We start from the raw sequence: 20,429 nt of genomic DNA on the forward strand, positions 1-20,429 counted from the left end.
AAGACCTGTTTCAGAGTGCTCAAAAACCGAGGAGCACTCTGCACCACATGATCGTCGCACTCCCACAGCGGTGTAGCCCACTCCAATGCCCTGTCCGACAGCAGAGAAATTATGAATCCCACCTTAGCCCGCTCTGTGGGAAATTGTGCAGCCAGGAGATCGAGGTGTATACCGCTCTGGCTCACGAAACCCCTACAGGATTTACTGTCACCAGAGTATTTCTCTGGCAGTGGGAGGTGAGATAAGGTCGGAACAGAGATGGCAGTGGGTAAAGCTGCCGAAGACACGCTAGCAGCCTGAACAGCTATTGCGGTAACATCCACCGCTGAGGTTGCACGCTCGAGAGCCGCCAACCTGCCCTCCAGCAGCTGGATGTACCCCTGGAATCGCTGTTCATCCATCATTACTTAGCCAGACCCTGGCGCTAGTATAATGTTAGGGCTAGCGGAACACACCAAATACTGTAATTAGAGAAAACGAATAAGGTGTGTTCGCAGCCCGGGGTCCACCGTGCAGAGGCGGATCCTGCTGCTAAGCAATGACGGACTATATGGCGGTACAATGAGAATACACACACGGGTTAGCTTCACCCTGTGTGAAAGAAGCGAAACCTGTTGCATCACAGGGCTGCAGTACTGCACGTAACGAAAATAATAATAAAATAGCACGAGAGTGCATGCGGTGCCGCACTGATGGATGCCACTAACCACCCAGACTTGGGTTTGGAAAGCGCGGTGATAGCGCATGGCGCTGCACTGGCGGTCACAGACGCTGGTCATAGATGCTGGTGGTCATAGACGCTGGTGGTCATAGACGCTGTTTGTGTATTATGTTGGTAAAGTCGGGCGCTAGATTACAATCATCCTCCTTAAGCAAGCATTCGAACACAAGGGAAGGGATGATTAAAGAATGACTTTCACTCACAACACACACACATAAACAAGTGAATACTAGAGCATGGCCGTGCAGCCATGCAAACCTTTTATAGCTGCAGCAAGTTCAGGACCTTTCTAGAGGACCAATGAGAACTGCTACAGTAACTGAGCAACTTCAGGACCTTCCTGGAGGACCAATACGAGCTACTGCAGTACCTGAGCATGTGACCCCAGACCTCCACTGAGAGGTCTTCCGTTGGGCATACTCAGAAGGGGAAAAGCAGGACTTAGTCCCAGAGACATCTGCTCGCCGCTGATCAGTACAGGCTACAATGGCAGAGCCTGGAAAGGCAGCAGTAACCCTTTGCACAGAACCAGACTGAGCAAGACACTGGGACCGATGTCTCTGCTGAGCAGGCTCCACTATGGCTGATGCAGAATGAGAAACCGCAGCAGACAAAGTTCAAGATTCCCCCTGTGCAGCGGTGGGAACTTGACTCCTAACACCAGCCACACAAAACTCACATCTGAGGGCAGCAATTCTCAGCTGTCAGCTTCAGCAAGGCTAGTTATCAAGAATAGGGGGGTCCCCACTCCTATTTTTTTAAAATTATTTAAATAAATAATTTTAAAAAATGGCGTGGAGTCCCCCCATATTTAACAACCAACCTTGCAAAAGCAGACAGCTGGGGGCTGGTATTCTCAGACTGGTAAGTGGCCATGGAGGTTGGCCCCCAGCTTAAAAATAGCAGCCTGCAGCCACCCAGAAAAGGTGCATCTATCCACAATGAAGTCCATAGAGATTGAGCCCCATGGACGAGATGGAATAAGTAGTGGTTGAAGTAGACCTGTAGGAGAAGCACGAGGAGTCTTATAACGAGCACATACCTCACAAGAGAGCACATAGTCCTTAGTATCCTTCAGGCTAGTCGGCCACCAGAAAAATCGGCTCAGGAATTCTTGCGTCTTCTGTACCCCCCTATGACCAGCCAACTTGGAGTCATGTACCAACTTGAGGATCTGCAGACGTACGGCATCAGGAATGTAGATGCGTCGATCATGGAACCACAAGCCTCCCTTAAGGACAAGATTGATATCCACAGGCGGGTTAGCAAGAAATACATCACCATCATAGGCCTCCTTGATCCTTGTCCATAGATATGAATCATGGATTACTCCGATGAAGTTGGCATCCGAAAGAATGGTCTTGAACGGGGCTCCAGGTACGGAATCCACAGAATGGATTCGGGACAATGCATCAGCCTTCCCATTACGTGAACCTGGACGGTACGAAATAATAAAGTTAAATTGGTTTAAAAATAAGTTCCACTGAGCCTGACATGGAGACAGACATCCCTGGCTTGCTTCATACACCTTGCTTGTGTATTCTGCCTGAATCCCTGGCTTGTGCTGCAAGAGACTTCCCCCCTCCAGATACTCCGGCTCCGCCTATTCAGCTAACCTTCTCAGCTCTCAGAGGTTTTCCTGCATTACTCTGCATTCTTCTCCTACCTGCTGGGACATGTAAGCTCCTCCTGCTACAGCTAAGCTTGTTTGATTTCCACTGCTGGTTTATTTAACTGTTTCTGGACTCAAAGCTCTGCACTGCTTCTGGACTCCTTGCTAATACTGCCAGCCCTGGTATGAACTGTGTCTTATGATCTGCATTTCCCTAGAAAGTGCTATGCCCATAAAGGCCCCGTCTCACAGAGCGAGATCGCTAGCGAGATCGCTGCTGAGTCACTAGTTTTGTGACGCAACAGCGACCTCAGTAGCGATCTCGCTATGTGTGACACGTACCAGCGATCAGGCCCCTGCTGTGAGATCGCTGGTCGTGTCGGAATGGCCTGGACCATTTTTTGGTCGTTGAGGTCCCGCTGACATCGCTGAATCGGTGTGTGTGACACCGATCCAGCGATGTCTTCACTGGTTACCAGGGTAAACATCGGGTTACTAAGCGCAGGGCCGCGCTTAGTAACCCGATGTTTACACCCTGGTTACCAGCGTAAATGTAAAAAAAACAAACACTACATACTCACCATCTGATGTCCGTCAGGTCCCTTGCCGTCCGCTTCCTGCTCTGAGTGCCGCCGTACAGTGAGAGCACAGCACAGCAGTGACGTCACCTCTGCGCTCTGCTCTCACTGTACGGCGGCTCAGTCAGAGCAGGAAGCAGACGGCAAGGGACCTGACGGACACCGAAAGGTGAGTATGTACTGTTTGTTTTTTTTGGTAACCAGGGTAAACATCGGGTTACTAAGCGTGGCCCTGCGCTTAGTAACCCAATGTTTACCCTGGTTACCCGGGTGCTGCAGGGGGACTTCGGCATCGTTGAAGACAGTTTCAACGATGCCGAAGTCGTTCCCCTGATCGTTGGTCGCTGGAGAGAGCTGTCTGTGTGACAGCTCCCCAGCGACCACACAGCGACTTACCAACAATCACGGCCAGGTCGTATCGCTGGTCGTGATCGTTGGTAAATCGCTATGTGAGACGGGGCCTTAGGACTTTGCCTGCAGTCAAGCTGCAAACAAACTATTCCTAAGAAGGACCGAGTTTGCCGTCCTCCTGAACTGTTGTGCATATGCTGCACCCACGTTTGTGCGTTTGAATATTAACTTTGCCTGCAGCCGAGCTGCTAGGAACTTATCCTGATTTTACCTTATTTGCTGTGTTTTGAACTTGCTCACTAGTGTTGAGCGATACCGTCCGATACTTGAAAGTATCGGTATCGGAAAGTATCGGCCGATACCGGCAAAGTATCGGATCTAATCCGATACCGATACCCGATACCAATACAAGTCAATGGGACACCAAGTATCGGACGATATCCTGTATGGTTCCCAGGGTCTGAAGGAGAGGAAACTCTCCTTCAGGCCCTAGGATCCATATCAATGTGTAAAAGAAAGAATTAAAATAAAAAATAGGGATATACTCACCCTCCGACGCAGCCTGGACTTTACCGCCGTAACCGGGAGCCGTTGTACCTAAGAATGCGCGCTTGAAGGGCCTTAGATGAGGTCACTGTGCCCTGATTGGTCCGTAGCGTTCGCGTGACCGCTACGCGACCAATCACAAAGCAGTGACGTCTTCTAAGGTATTTCAAGCGCTTGAAAGACCTTAGGTGACGTCACTGCTTTGTGATTGGTCGCGTAGCGGTCACGCGACCGCTACGGACCAATCAGAGCGCAGTGACCTCATCTAAGGCCCTTCAAGCGTGCATTCGTCGGTACAACGGCTCCCGGTTACGGCGGTAAAGTCCAGGAGCCGCCGGAGAGGTGAGTATATCCCTATTTTTTATTTTAATTCTTTATTTTACACATTGATATTAATCCCGATACCGATTCCCGATACCACAAAAGTATCGGATCTCGGTATCGGAATTCCGATACCCGCAAGTATCGGCCGATACCCGATACTTGCGGTATCGGAATGCTCAACACTATTGCTCACGCTTTGCACCAGTGTTTGTTTTGAATAATACAGACTTATCACTATATTTGGTTCTGCTGATTATTTGTCTAAAGCCAAGAGATTCCTGAGTGTTCCACTATAATTGTTACACGGTGTTCGGGGAATGAACCCAAACAGTAACTTGGACTTCTTGGTGAAGACTGTGTTCGGTGTCTGTGCCTGAACAGTAGGTGATCAGAATGGATGCCGAACGTTACTGTTCCGGTTCGGCCATTTCTAGTTATGACTCCACTTCAGGGTCACTGCAGGTAGCAGTAGGAGACCTTACAATAATTGTGCATGTAACACAAATACCATATGAACAGTTTAATATGAATTTAACCTGAGGTGAAAATTGGTAAAACCAACCAGGCGTAGAAAAATTATATATGCTGAAACACAGGTGACTGGGACCAATTGATGCTGCATGTAAAAATGAAAAAAGATATTTATATATATCTATGTCAACCTGTTTGGTAAAAGTGTCAGCAGGAGACTGACAGACAAGCTGTGAAAGTAATACACAGATGTAAACAGTAGGTAGCAAGTTAGCAGTGCACTCAGTCACTGCTAGATATAATGTCTGAGATGCAGGAGCTGTGAACAGCTTAATAAAGTAATTCCAGAGGCTGTTCAAATAGCAGTGGAGCTCTTTCACTGCATTTCAGCAAACCAGGGAGTCCCAGCCAGTGACGTCCCTGGAGATGGATGCAAAGCAGTGGTAGCGTGTGGCATCACACAGTCAGTGAAGTACAGAAGATGAAGAGTACCGCACTTCTCCATACCCATTTCGGAAAGACACTGTTTCCTTCATCAGAGAGGATCAATTTTAATAGCACATGTGGGCACATGTGCTCATCCATAAATATACAAGGTAGAGGAAATAGTTGTTTCTAAAGAGTAAATCTGCAGGAGGAGAACATAGCTGTTTCCAAAGGGTTAATCTGAGTTTCTTACTAGATACGGTACTGAGTCAGTAGCAGCAAAACCATACAAAGAAGATATTGGGCCCTATAAAGCTGCTTCTAGTATATCCCTCCTGCTGATGCATAAAATAAAGTCATCAACAAAACTGTGATTAGATTTATTTTAACTTAGATCTATTTATAGCATGGCTACCACAGTATCTTGCAGTGGCATGCTATTCCATCTGGTTTAATTGGACCATCATTTATTTTTCAACAGGACAATGACCCCAAACACACCTCCGGGCTGTGTAAGGGCTATTTGACCAAGAAGGAGAGTGATGAGGTACTACGCCAGATGACCTGGCCTCCACAGTCACCAGACCTGAACCCAATCGAGATGGTTTGGGGTGAACTGGACCGCAGAGTGAAGGCAAAAGGGCCAACAAGTGCTAAGCATCTGTGGGAACTCCTTCAAGATTGTTGGAAGACCATTCCCGATGACTACCTCTTGAAGCTCATCAAGAGAATGCCAAGAGTGTGCAAAGCAGTCATCAAAGCAAAAGGTGGCTACTTTGAAGAACCTAGAATATAAGACGAGATTTCTGTTGTTTCACACTTTTTTGTTAAGTATATAATTCCACATGTGTTAATTCATAGTTTTGATGCCTTTAGTGTGAATGTACAATTTTCATAGTCATGAAAATACAGAAAAATCTTTAAATGAGAAGGTGTGTCCAAACTTTTAGTCTGTACTGTATATATTTTTTCCTAAAATACAAAGGAAATATGTTATCTTTAACTTTAGGCCTTGTAGAGATCATTTCATCTTAATCTTGCTTAACTGTTCACAATAACAGTAATTTTGACCAGGGGTGCCCAAACTTTTACATCAAACTGTAAAATCTAACTCTTACAGATTTCCAGAACTTGACACAGTTAAATGACTACTTATAATTCACCTTAAATAACACAATTTGGTGACACAAGAGGAGAGTAACAACTGCACTCAGATGTATTCCTGGCAGCCCTTCTTTATCCACCCACTTTTACAACTGGCATTCCATTGAATTTCCAACTTGCATTCCATTTAATTTATTACATGACCAAAGCTTTCAGGCAATATCACTGGACTCAAAACAACCAAGCTTCCATTAAACACAGGTCATTAGTTTCTCCTAGCTGAAATTAAACTTACCCTTCTCTGACACAGCTTTGACCTTTACCAGGTTTGAAGTCTCCCAACACCCCACTAACATTCTAAGCCATCAAAGACTCTTCAGTGTGGACAGCATCCATGGTTGCCAGCATGCTAAGTACAGACTACTTCAGGTACTGCACAAAACGTGCCTTGCCATTGATAAGACTCTCAGTTTACTACTCTAGCAGTTCCCTTTACTATGCTGAGCTCATCATTTTCTTCTCTCCGACATTGTGCTGGTCTTGTTAGGCAAAATATTATCTCTAGGTAACTCACTATGCAGTGTGTACACTGTCTACTCTTCACACTCAGGTCTCCAGCTCGCTCCTTCTCTCACAATGAGCAATCTCCATCTTGTCTCCAGCCTTTGCCTCCAGCCAACTATCAGGGTGGGTGTCCACTGTCCAGATTTATGGCGCTTTGGACGGAGCAGAAAACCCGCTTCGCCCAAAGCGCCGCCCCCTTCTGAATGCGCGGTGATTCTGGATGTGTTCATTGCACACATCTGGAATCTCCGCTCTCTATGCATAGGGCCCTGTGATTTGCCTTGCAGCGACGGAGCATTGCCGCAAGGTAAACAGACATGCTGCGTTCTAAAAAGACGTGCTGCATGTCCGTAAACGCAGGGCACGCATAGTGGAGACAGGATTTCATAAAATCCCCTCCACTATGCTGTAACATCTGGACGCTGAGGGTTGAACGCTGCGGTTGTATGCAGCGTTCAATCCGCAGCTAATCCGGAAGTAAACCGGCCCGTGGACACATACACTCACTGTCATAAAAGATAAACCTTATGCCTAACAATCATATAGACTGCAGGTCTTTTTACCTCACATAGACCATGCATACTCAATGCTCGGTGCCAAACCACTCCCTTTCATCAGCTTTGCTCTGCCACTCTTATCAGTGTTGTAGCAGAACATATCAGCATTAAAACACAAACACCTATGCCCTGAAAACAGCCCCTAATGACACTTATTGCTGTGGTCAAGGTTGTGTTTTCTTTTTCCAATAGACTGTGAATGGCACCATATATGAACAACTTGTTATTCAAGCTTACAGTCCACACAATATTTCTATTACATTCAGAAGTTATAAAATCCTAGTTAAGTTTAGGTATTCATACATCAAATTGTGCTCATTTGTTTTATGCCTGACCACAGACAAATTAAAAAAACTATGCATGCAAATGTTATTTAATCCGGCTTTAATACCAGTCCTGCACAAAAACAGATATGCTGAAAGAATAGCAATTATTCTATAGAAACCTATGTGGTCATTCCTGTCATCAATTTTTTTTTCCCATTTTTGCGCCATACCGAAGAAAAAAAAACTGAACAGCATGATAGAAGAAAATAATACATTACAAATACTAAAAAAATAACAATTGGCAACCAATGACTAAGAATAGACTGAATAGTTAACACAACAACATTGGTTAACGGCAATCTCAGGGACTGGGATTGAGCTTTCAAATTTATGGAAGTAATCTCCGAGCTGCATTTGTTATATATTAAATATATATATAATACTTTTTCAAACAATAAACTTCATTAGATATGTTATATTTTCTCTGTTCCATTCTTCCACTTTATGAAAAGTAGCTTATATGCTGTTTAAGGTGTCTCATTCAGCTAACCAGTATCCTGATCAGCCTGATGAAGGGTAAAAACCTCAAAACAGTGCTGTCTGTGGATGGATCTCAGGTTTGGCTAGTATGAGCTACTTTGCATAATTTCTTCCCCATGAAGCGAGCATTGCCTTGAAAATGTGTCTTGATTCTGAATTGTGCCCCTTCAAAGAGAAGCAGAATCACCCTTGAGCTGCATTTTAGCTATCTTACCCTGCCATGTACTGATTTGGATGGTAAAAACTACTTTTCTCTTTTTCCTTTGGAGCATCGCCTTGAAAACAAAAATCCATACCAATTTTAGTATCCTCAATGAAAGTCTCAATGAGAGACAGTACCCCCTTTAATTGTGTCACATTTACATAGATATCTTGTACATGGGCAAACCAATGTTATTTTCTACTGTCATCTGCAAAGCTTTCAATAACAAAATACAAGACAAAAACATGTGAGGACTACTGTCCTTTTCTACTAGACAGCAGAAATTAAATGTAATAGTACTAATAGATTGTAAAGGTCAAGTATGTCAGAACAGGTTGATTGCTAATGTCCCTCAAACCTTACTAACTCTAACTGTTTGAGAATTCGGATCATTGAAGAGCTCAGCTAATAACACTGATTGGTTTGTCAGTGTGGTCGTAGGAACTATAAGGGTACTCAGTGACTGGAACAATGCACCTCATTTAACTGTCTATGAATAGTTTTGAACCACAAAGGTCCTTCTTTCTAATCAGTCTGCTCTATTTAACAACCGTAACACTTTCCGTTATCACAAAAAATGTTTTGAGATTTCCTTTTAACCCAAAGTTCGAAAGCATGGTAAGGAAATTCAATTTGAGGTTCACCTCATCTTAGCAGTTATTTTTCTTTATTAACTCTCTTAACTATTTAGTTGTCACAAATGCTGACAATTTGGAACTTAGTCCCGGAAGATAGCTTTTGCATGCAAAACAACATTTACATTGGAGATGGAATATTTTGTGCCAAGTTTAATTTAATTAAAATGAATGTTGTTTTCATTGAGACAATTTTTTTAAATCAAATTCATATTTTTGAAGATGGAAATTACACATCTTGATTTGTGTCAGTAATGAATACCTAGGATGGTACCCAAGTTCTGAAAGTTATTCCCACCACTCAATCTAAACATACAATATTGAGAAGCATGCTTTATAACTGTCAGCATTAAATAATTACACTGGAATTTGACATGTATTTGCTAATAATCAGTGATTGGCAATCAAAGTCTATGGAGCCATGGAGGTTTTAATTTCTACTTTGGCTAATTCCATGTAATATAGAAATTGATCAAAATACAAGGGTTCTTGCAACAGAATAAAGAAAAGATCTGTACACTGAAATTGAGTATTCATTGTATTTGATATGATTCTGTTCCCCGACGTACAGTACAGACCAAAAGTTTGGACACATCTTCCCACTTAAAGATCTTTCTGTATTTTCATGACTATGAAAATTGTAAATTCACACTGAAGGCATCAAAACTATGAATTAACACATGTGGAATTACATACTTAGCAAAAAAGTGTGAAACAACTGAAAATATGTCTTGTATTCTAGGTTCTTCAAAGTAGCCACCTTTTACTTTGATGACTGCTTTGCACACTCTTGGCATTCTCTTGATGAGCTTCAAGAGGTAGTCACCGGAAATGGTTTTCACTTCACAGGTGTGCCCTGTCAGGTTTTATAAGTGGCATGTCTTGCCTTATAAATGGGGTTGGGACCATCAGTTGTGTTGAGCAGAAGTCTGATGGATACACAGCTAATAGTCCTACTGAATAGACTATTAGAATTTGTATTATGGCAAGAAAAAAGCAGCTAAGTAAAGAAATACGAGTGGCCATCATTACTTTAAGAAATGAAGGTCAGTCAGTCCGAAAAATTGGGAAAACTTTGAAAGTGTCCCCAAGTGCAGTGGCAAAAACCATCAAACTGGCTCACATGAGGACCGCCCAAGGAAAGGAAGACCAAGAGTCACCTCTGCTTCTGAGGATAAGTTTATTCGAGTCACCAGCCTCAGAAATCGCAGGTTAACAGCAGCTCAGATTAGAGACCAGGTCAATGCCACACAGAGTTCTAGCAGCAGACACATCTCTACAACAAAAATTAAGAGGAGCAGGCCTTCATGGTAAAATAGCTGCTAGGAAACCACTGCTAAGGACAGGCAACAAGCAGAAAATAACTTGTTTGGGCTAAGGAACACAAGGAATGGACATTAGACCAGTGGAAATCTGTGCTTTGGTCTGATGAGTCGAAATTTGAGATCTTTGGTTCCAACCACCGTGTCTTTGTGCAATGCAGAAAAGGTGAACGGATGGACTCTACATGCCTGGTGCCCACCGTGAATCATGGAGGAGGAGGTGTGATGGTGTGGGGGTGCTTTGCTGGTGACACTGTTGGGGATTTATTCAAAATTGAAGGCATACTGAACCAGCATGGCTACCACAGCATCTTGCAGCGGCATGCTATGCCATCCGGTTTGTGTTTAGTTGGACCATCATTTATTTTTCAACTGGACAATAACCCCAAACACACCTCCAGTCTGTGTAAGGGCTATTTGATCAAAAAGGAGAGTGATGAGGTGCTACGCCAGTTGACTTGGCCTCCACAGTCACCAGACCTGAACCCAATCAAGATGGTTTGGGGTGAGCTGGACCGCAGAGTGAAGGTAAAAGGGCCAAAAAGTGCTAAGCATCTCTGGGAACTCCTTCAAGATTGTTGGAAGACCATTTCCGGTGACTACCTCTTGAAGCTCATCAAGAGAATGCCAAGAGTGTGCAAAGCAGTCATCAAAGCAAAAGGTGGCTACTTTGAAGAACCTAGAATATGACATAATTTCAGTTGTTTCACACTTTTTCGTTAAGTGTATAATTCCACGTGTTAATTCATAGTTTTGATGCCTTCAGTGTGAATGTACAATTTTCATAGTCATGATAACACAGAAAAATCTTTAAATGAGGAGGTGTGTCCAAACTTTTGGTCTGTACTGTACATATAGTGGTTATATACTGGAAAACTTTCTTGACTGGTTACTTCTTTCATTATGCACTTGAGATCTTTGATTCTAATGGCTTTCATCTGCCAAAAAATATATACCCTTTATTCAAGCTTTGCCCTAGACAGCTGCCTCACCTGCTTATCTTTCACTATTACACATCTCATAGATCAGTGTTCCCCAACTCCAGTCCTCAAGGCCCACCAACAGATCATGTTTTCAGGATTTCCTTTGTATTGCACAGGTGATGCAATTATCACCTGGGCAAGACTAAGGAAATCCTGAAAACATGACCTGTTGGTGGGCCTTGAGGACTGGAGTTGGGGACCCCTGTCATAGATGACTCAGATCAACAGAGTGTCCCTATAGGATAAATCTACTTCTGTAAGTAGATTATAAAGCAACACAAATAAGACATTTTAGGTTTTTCTTTTCCTTACATCATTTACATCTGGTCCTTATATAATGTATGTATGGTTGGTGCCACTTATAGCCACATAGCAATAGAACTGCACTGGAACATGGCAATGTAGCATTAAAACTAGTGTTGAGCATTCCGATACCGCAAGTATCGGGTATCGGCCGATACTTGCGGTATCAGAATTCCGATACCGAGATCCGATACTTTTGTGGTATCGGGAATCGGTATCGGATCCATATTACTGTGTAAAATAAAGAATTAAAATAAAAAATATTGATATACTCACCTCTCTGGAGGCCCCTGGACATCACCGCTGGTAACTGGCAGCCTTCTTTGCTTAAAATGAGCGCGTTTAGGGCCTTCCATGATGTCACGGCTTCTGATTGGTCGCGTGCCGCTCATGTGACCGCCACGCGACCAATCACAAGCCGTGACGTCATTCTCAGGCCCTAAACTCCTCATTCTAGGAATTTAGGACCTGAGAATGACGTCGCGGCTTGTGATTGGTCGCGTGGCAGTCACATGAGCGGCACGCGACCAATCAGAAGCCGTGACGTCACAGAAGGCCCTAAACGCGCTCATTTTAAGCAAAGAAGGCTGCCGGTTACCAGCGGTGATGTCCAGGGGCCTCCGGAGAGGTGAGTATATCAATATTTTTTATTTTAATTCTTTATTTTACACAGTAATATGGATCCCAGGGCCTGAAGGAGAGTTTCCTCTCCTTCAGACCCTGGGAACCATCAGGATACCTTCCGATACTTGGTGTCCCATTGACTTGTATTGGTATCGGGTATCGGTATCGGCGATATCCGATACTTTTCGGGTATCGGCCGATACTATCCGATACCGATACTTTCAAGTATCGGACAGTATCGCTCAACACTAATTAAAACATTTAAAGCGCAACTGTTGTGTTATTTTTTCTTTCATACATCAATAATACACATTAAAATAGGCAACTTTGTAATAAATCTTATCAGAGAAATCTGCTTCTTACTCTTTCAGGACTGATCATTCTTTTTCAAAATTCCCAATTCCTGGGTAAAATCTGTGTTCAGTGAAGACAGGTTATTGCATTCCTGAAATAGGAGGTGACAGTTGCTACTGATAACATTCTGTATATACAGGAGGAGAGGAGGAGGAGAGGACAAGGAGGGAAGAGCCCTGCCTCTAGCTCCTCCCTTCTCTTCCTCCATTTTCTTTACATAGAATCTTATCAGTAGCTACCATCTTCTGTCTCAGGAATGTAATAATCTGTCTTCACTGAATATAGATTTTACCCATAAATTGAGAATTTTGAAAATCAGTCATGGAGGAGAAATAATCATATTTCTCTGATATGTACTATTGATTTATCAAATAAAAATTTAAACGATGGTTACACATTAAGTAAAGATTTTTTAGTTAAACATTTAGTTGTAAAAAGATAATACATTCCATTTTATCAAGTTATTAAAACATTAGGCCATTCATAAAATAATTTCATACTTTTCTCTGTCACTGTTATCAATGCCAGATAAATTGCTATGGGAGCAAATTATTAATTTATTAGAAATTTATAAGACTAAAGTGACAAATTAATCAATGGATATTATTTTCTCCATTCATTATAGGGCAGACCATATAAACATCAGTGCATAAATAAACCAAAATGAGATAGAAGTGTAATAGAAAGTAATATTTTTATTAAATAATTAAAATGTAATATATGGTACAGTTAAACCAATGTATGGCACCATATATCAGTATCAAGAATACAACAATTTATATCTAGATAGTTGTATGATTATGCTATTCAGCCCAGGTATTACAACATTGCTAAACAATGTAGCAGAGTCACAAAATATGCACACAATTTATTATACACAGCAGTTGCATGACTCTGTTAGGGGAGAGCCAAAGAAAAAACAATTATAGGTTGAAAAAATTTATATTACCCTTGCTGGGATATGATGCCATGTCCCCGACGCGCGTTTCGGTGCATTAGCTGCCATGTGTCGGAGGCTGGTGTCCATTTCTGTAATAATTTATGCCACTTTTGTGGTGTAAATGTTAGTGAATTTGTTGAAGGTAATGCCCTTCCAATTTAGCTTCTCTCACGTTCCAGCAAAGGTAAACCTGAAAAAATTTGCAAAACACTCATTAAACTATGTATTTTACACTAGCATTATTCCAAACATATTACATATGAGAATTGCGTTTGAGTCGAATTTCATGAAATTTACAGGTTCTGGTGCATTTTGTGATTTAATTTGTACAAATCTCCCCAAAAATACTTAGCAACATTTTACACATGTAGAGAAAACAGTCATGACCTTACCTCAAATCCACTATAGATGGTGAGGCACAGAAAACAGCAGCCATATTACGGTTTATAGATTAGTGTTGCACAACTGCATGAGTGAAGAAGATAAAAGTAGTAGTCTGGGACTAAGGCCGGAGTCACACTAGAGAGGAATACGGACGAGTGCTATGTGATAAAAAAACACACAGCTCTCGGACCAATGTTAATCTTTGGGGCAGCTATCATTCGTTGTTTTCTCAGCCGTGTCATACGTGCGATAGAAATCGCAGCATGCTGCGATTTGCACCATATTACACCGAGACTCGCCAATGAAAGTCTATGGGTGCAGGAAAAACTCGCATACCACATGGACCATCAGTGTGACTTGCGAGAAATACGCACCGGTGTCCTTTAGAAAAACCGGTAGTTTAGTGCGGTGTAATGTAAAATCATACTGTCAGGTAAAAATAGAATACAGTAGATAAAATAAATGTCTACACATAGTATAGGTAGAATTTTATACATGTATGTCATTGACACACATATATATATATATATATATATATATATATATATATTTATATATTTATATTTCATAGAGAGTTAGATAGCAGAATAGCCAATAATTCAATTGTCGGGTTCTGTCAAATCATTGCAGAACCAGACAGAATATGAGACATGGTTTACATACAGTTAACCATTGCATATCCATAATGTTTTTATATGTCCCTCACTAATAATGTTAGCAGTGTGTGTGTAAAATTTTGGAGCTGTAGGTGTTAAATTAAACGAAGAATTTACAGAAAAAAACTGGTGTGGGCTGCCGCGCAATTTTCTCCGCCAGAGAGGGAAAGCCAGTGACTGAGGGCAGATACTATATTAATAGCCTAGAGAGGGACCATGGTTACTGGACCCCCCTGGTTAAAAAAAATCTGCCCCCAGCTGCCCCCAAAAAAGGCACATCTGTAAGATGCGCCTATTCCGGCACATAGCCCCTCTCTTCCCACTGTCCTGTGGGGGTGACATATGGGGTAATAAGGGGTTAATGTCACCTTGCTATTGTAAGGTGACATTAAGCCTGGTTAATAATGGAGGGGTGTCAATAAGACACCTATCCATTATTAATCCAATAGTATGAAAGGGTTAAAATACACACACACATTAAGAATAAAGTCTTTTAATGAAATAATGAAACACACAGGTTTAACATCTAAACTCTCAATCTAAGCAAAGCCCTTGTTCTTCTGTAAAAAAAATCCAAAATAAAAAAGCAGCAATATCCCATACCTTCCCACCGTCCAGTCAAGTCTCACGCTGCAATCCATCTCAAGGGATTAAATAGTTTACAACCCGGAGCGGTGCTAATGCTACCGGCCGGGTTGTAAACCATGGAGGAATGAATGAAAAGCTGCCTGACATGAACTCATTAGTGTGGGAAAGTTTCTGAACATTTTCCCACTCTGTCAAGTTCACCGCGGGTCAGGCAGGGAGTCTGTGCAGCCTCTGTGACTACCGCTGACATCACTTAGTCTGCGCCTTTTCTGGGGTGGCTGGGGGCAGATTTTTTAGCCAGGGGGGTCCAGTAACCATGGTCCCTCTCTAATCTATTAATATCTACCCTCAGTCACTAGCTTTCCCTCTCTGGCGGAGAAAATTGCGTGGGAGCCCAAGCCAGTTTTTTCCGTTAATTAATCCTTTAATTTAACACCTATAGCTCCAAAATTTTACACACACACACTACTAACATTATTAGTGAGGGACATATATAAATCTCATGGATATGCAATGGTTTACTATATGTAAACCATGTCTCATATCCTGTCGGGTTCTGTAATGATTTAGAAAAAGCCGATAAATGAATTACCGGCTATTCTGCCATCTAGCTCTGTATGTATATATATATATATATATATATATATATATATATATATATATATATATATATATATATATATATATATTTATAGACTGTATATATGTTTTCACTAATATTTGAGGCCATGGATCTATTATATGTCCATTTTGCAATCCGACGAGAAAATCACGCCATACGGATGCCATACGGATGTCACACAGATGTCACACAGATGCTTATATGTGAAAATCGCATCCTCGCATTGCACGTGGATGACATACGGATCACTGCTCAGGGAACATTTCTGCGATTCTCGTCCGTGTAAGGCTGGTTTGCCTTGCCTTGCGTTTTGATCTGCAGCGTTTGTACAGAAAAAATCGCATGCGTTTTTTTCCCTATGTTTAACATTAAAAACGCATGCGTTTTATTTGTACGCGTTTGGCCACGTTTAACGACGCATGTGTTTTTTTGCTGCATGCGTTCTGTCGCAGAAATGCAACATGTAGTAATTTATAGAGGCTTTTTTTGCCGCAAAAGAATGCATGCATGCATGCAAGGTATTGTTGTCTATGTAAACGCATGCGTTTTTAAGCACATGCGTTTGCTTGCATTAAAAACGCATGCATTTTTATAGAAAAAAACAGGAATACACCCTGATAAGCCACCCCCCACCATCAAGGTGATAAAGGGATCCTAACCCTAACCCTAACCCTACCCCTAACCCTAACCCTAGGGATCCTAACCCTAACCCTAACCCTAGGGATCCTAACCCTAACCCTATCCCTAACCCTAACCCTAACCCTAGCTATTTCTATTTATAGTGGGTTTTCTAGTTGATTTTGATGATTGGCAGCTGTCACACACTTCTCAGCATGCGTTTCAAAAATGCAAACGCATGAAAAAACGCATGTAAATGCCTCAAAACGCTGCATTTTTTTTACCGCATGCAAAAACGCATGCGTCTAAAAAACGCAGCGTTTGCACGCGTTTACATGCATTTTTTCACCACCTGCGGTTTTTTTAAACGCTGCGTTTTTAAACGCAAATGTGAAACCAGCCTAAAACCGATTGATTTTTTTATACATTGTGTGTGACTCCAGCCTAATTCTGAGATAAAGTTGAAAGGGGGAGAGAGTGTAAGACTTCTTGGTCCTATGTTTTCTACTAAAGAAAAAACTGAAGTCAGATAGTGTGCATGTTGGCAAGTTATAAATGTCAAGTTTTTGCATGTCTTGTGCATTTATTTTTGAGGGAGTAATTTATTTTTTTATTTTTTATATTATTTTTTTTAACAAAAACAAAAATAAATCCAAACATTGCAGACATTAAAATGCAAACTGTCTACCTCACAAGTTGTGTATGTTACTAACTTTTACTTGGCCAATTTTATACCTATACATATCACAAAACTACTGTGCCTTGTTTCAGATGCTGGCTTTTGCAATGTGTGCCTAGCAGGCAAGTCGCTAAACAGGCATTACTTGTCACGTCCTTTTTTTAAAAAAAAAAACAACACATTTTTCTGAAACAAATAAGAAAAGTACACATTTAACTTTTTTATACTTATTTTACTAGTACAATTTCACAAAAGCACGTGATTACTGCTTTTGTTGGAATAATAGTGTTTAAAAAATAGAAAAAAATAAATATGCTTTACTTTTTTTTTATTACTCCTAAAATTATAGGGATAGCTTTTGTTTTGCTTGTTGAAAAGCCAATCAATTTCAACTCAGCAAACCCGGATTGATAAAAAAACTTCTGCTTCTTCAACTTGAAAATAACTAATGAGTGGCAGATCCCAAAATAGGGACAGTTTTTGGCCAGCTTGTGAAAAAACTATAACTTCTTCATAACTTCTTCATATAGCCAACACCAAGTTTATTCCTACTCCCCAAATAGGGATAATTTCGCCCCTCCTTCCTTCTGAAAAAAAAATGCTTCTTTTGTGTTCACTGTCTGTTTATAAATGCCAGCATGGCAAACATTTCCCCCAAAAAGAGATAATTTATTGAACATCATTATAATTTAAGAAGCCTAAAATCTGTTAAAGCAGTGTTTAAACATGATTTTGGCTATCACCGGTTACCATCCATTTAGCCGTTGCCATATATGTTGAGAACATCTTTTACCCATAGCCATATATATGTTGAGGTCACTTTTCATCCATAGCCATGTATGTTGAGGTCATTTTGACATTTCTAAGACTGAGTTTGCATTAAAGAGTTTGAAAGGGGATCAATAGTCCAAGGAATCCTCCGATTGTTGCTCATCTGTTCTCAGCAATTAATACTTATCAGAACTTGCAATTTGTGGAGAATTGTTTCACTGCAAATCAAATTTTGTGGAAAATTTAAACAAAGTTGGTGAATTCAATCATCTACAGAAAATGTACAATGGTGTGGGTTTAAAAGGAATGTGTCAACAGGATTTCAGTCCTCAAACGATTTATATGCTCATTTACCTCTTTCAAAGACAAGTTCAGCCATACATGGTCAAATCTGATATCTTACGGAGAAATAAGCATTTGAATTAATATGCATATGAAGCTGAAGGGCTATGGTAGATCTATAGTCTCTGTCAGACCAGCTCTATACCCTGGTTGACTGATGACTTTTTTTCCAGAAGTCACACAGCATAGAAGCTGTCAGTCATGCAGGAGGAGATGGCTGTGAGCAAGAAATAGAGCTTGAGTGACAAAGATTTCAGATGTACCATAATCTTAAAGCATCATTTGCATATCAATTCAAATGCTGGCTTTTCAGTAACGGAGAAACGGACTTGCCATGTGTAGGTATTTTTTGCTTTGTCTAAGAAAGAGCTACATATTCATAGAAATAGTTTGGGGAGTGAAATCCTCATGACAAACTTTGTTAAAAGCCCATGACCAAACATTGAAAATTTACAGGAATTGGTCAATATCACATTAAGGGATTACTGAAAACAGATTTATGTAACTGCTAATAAATAAAATAGTACCCCATAGTGCTGTCAAAAGTAGGTGCAGAAATTTGGACCTAATATTAATATGTGAAAAAATGCATTTTCTTTTGGATATGATATATAGGGAAATGTCAAAGGAGCTCACAAAAAAATAAGTTATTCAAAAACACTTGTGGAATTGTTATTTAGACATAGCCTTACAGAGAGTGCAAAAAGGGTAGTTGTACTAACTTATAACTAAATATTACCAAAAGGGGACCAGACAGTTTTAGCTCTACCACAAAAAATATGTAATGTAACCAAAAAAGAAATGGGCCTCAGAGCAGTTAAGAATTAATATATAATTATTTTATTACAAATAATGTACAAAAAAGAATCATTAAAATAACTAAATAATATGGAAACCCTAATAATTAAAACTTTTCTGACATGCGCCGTATATGTACAGCACTACGTGAGCGGCGTTCCCATAAAGCGCCATACAATATACGGCGCCACGATCGGGTGCGTATGTCAGCTCCCTTCTGAGAACCAGTGTGCCAAATTTAGCGCCCACATGTTTGGCATTTTTTGTAGTGATGAGAGTCTTCCTAATTTACAGGTGCGTGTTTCCAGAAGCATGAGCTTGGCATAATGTACTGGTCACTACAACATACTGGTCACTACAGCTTACTGGTCACTACAATGACAGTTTGCAATTTTCACTCAGTAACATCCACTTGTGCTCATTTCTGAAAAACACAGATGGAGTCAAAATTGTCACTACATCTGTGGATAAATTCCCAAAGGGTTATAATTTCCAAAGTGGGGTCACTTGAAGGGGGGATTCTGCTTTTCTAGCGCTTACTGGCTCTTTTATATGGAATTCGCAAAACATTTTAGTGAAATCTGTGCTCCAGGAGGCAAATAGCGCTCCTTCCCTCCCGAGTCTCTCCGTATGACTAAGCAGTACTGTACATCCACATATGTGATATTTCTACATTCAAAGTAGAAAAAAGTCCAGAGCACCGTAATGGACAGCCTTAGGTGTTTGGAGCACAGGAACGCTGTGTCAAAGTGTGGAACAATCAAAAACAAGAGAAGTACAGCTCATGATTAAGGGTGCGTAGTCACCTGAAACGTGTCGATGTCGCATATCATGTAACTGCCAATGCTGATGTTGTTTTACCCTCTGATGAGCACTTTTAGTGAATAAAGAAAGAAGTTTGTTCACAAGTTCGTTGAGCTAGACTTCTCTCGTTTTTGATTTTTACATTCAGCAGAAATTGTGGGACAAATTTTGGTGCCATTTTTACCCATTTCCGAGTATGAAAATGTAAAGCTTGAGGCTAACACACAAATTTGGTGGTAAAAATGTAAATTATTTTTTTTCACTTCCCAATGGTATAAAATTCTGTGACACACCTGCTATGTCAAAATAATCAACACACCCCTAGGTGAATTCATTGAGAGGTTTAGTTTGGAAAATGGGGTCACTTATGGGGTTTCTGCTGTTCTGGCACCTTATGGGCTCTGCCAATGTAACATGGCACCCTCAAACAAGTGCAAGCTTTGCACTGTACCTCAAAAGTAGTTTTTGACTACATGTAGGGTATCAGTAAACTCAGGAGAGATTGCACAACAAGTTTTGTGGTCTATTTTCTTCTGTTACCCTTGTGAAAATACAAAATTAGGAGCTAAAAAAGATTATTGTAGGAAAAATGTGATTTTATTTTTATTTTCATAGATTAACGTTATAAAATTCTGTGAACCTGGGGGTTTAAGGTGCTCAATACACATGTAGACAAATTCCCAAAGGGGTCTAGATTCCAAAATGGTGTCACTTGTGGGGGGTTTCCACTGTTTAGACACATCA

At 41.0% G+C, this 20,429-nt stretch overlaps 1 protein-coding gene across 4 annotated transcripts in view; it reads right to left on the bottom strand.

The window, feature by feature from the left end:
- Positions 1-20,429, bottom strand: part of LOC143808128 (uncharacterized) — a 1,431,070-nt gene that overhangs the window by 417,609 nt on the left and 993,032 nt on the right. For all 4 annotated transcript variants that reach the window (XR_013221890.1, XR_013221891.1, XR_013221884.1 and 1 more), the window contains exon 6: positions 13,433-13,613. The gene's annotated coding sequence lies outside the window, so the exon portion shown is untranslated. The remainder of the gene's footprint in view (positions 1-13,432; positions 13,614-20,429) is intronic.

This window comes from Ranitomeya variabilis, chromosome 2 (assembly GCF_051348905.1).
Source record: "Ranitomeya variabilis isolate aRanVar5 chromosome 2, aRanVar5.hap1, whole genome shotgun sequence".
Classification (NCBI taxonomy): domain Eukaryota; kingdom Metazoa; phylum Chordata; class Amphibia; order Anura; family Dendrobatidae; genus Ranitomeya; species Ranitomeya variabilis.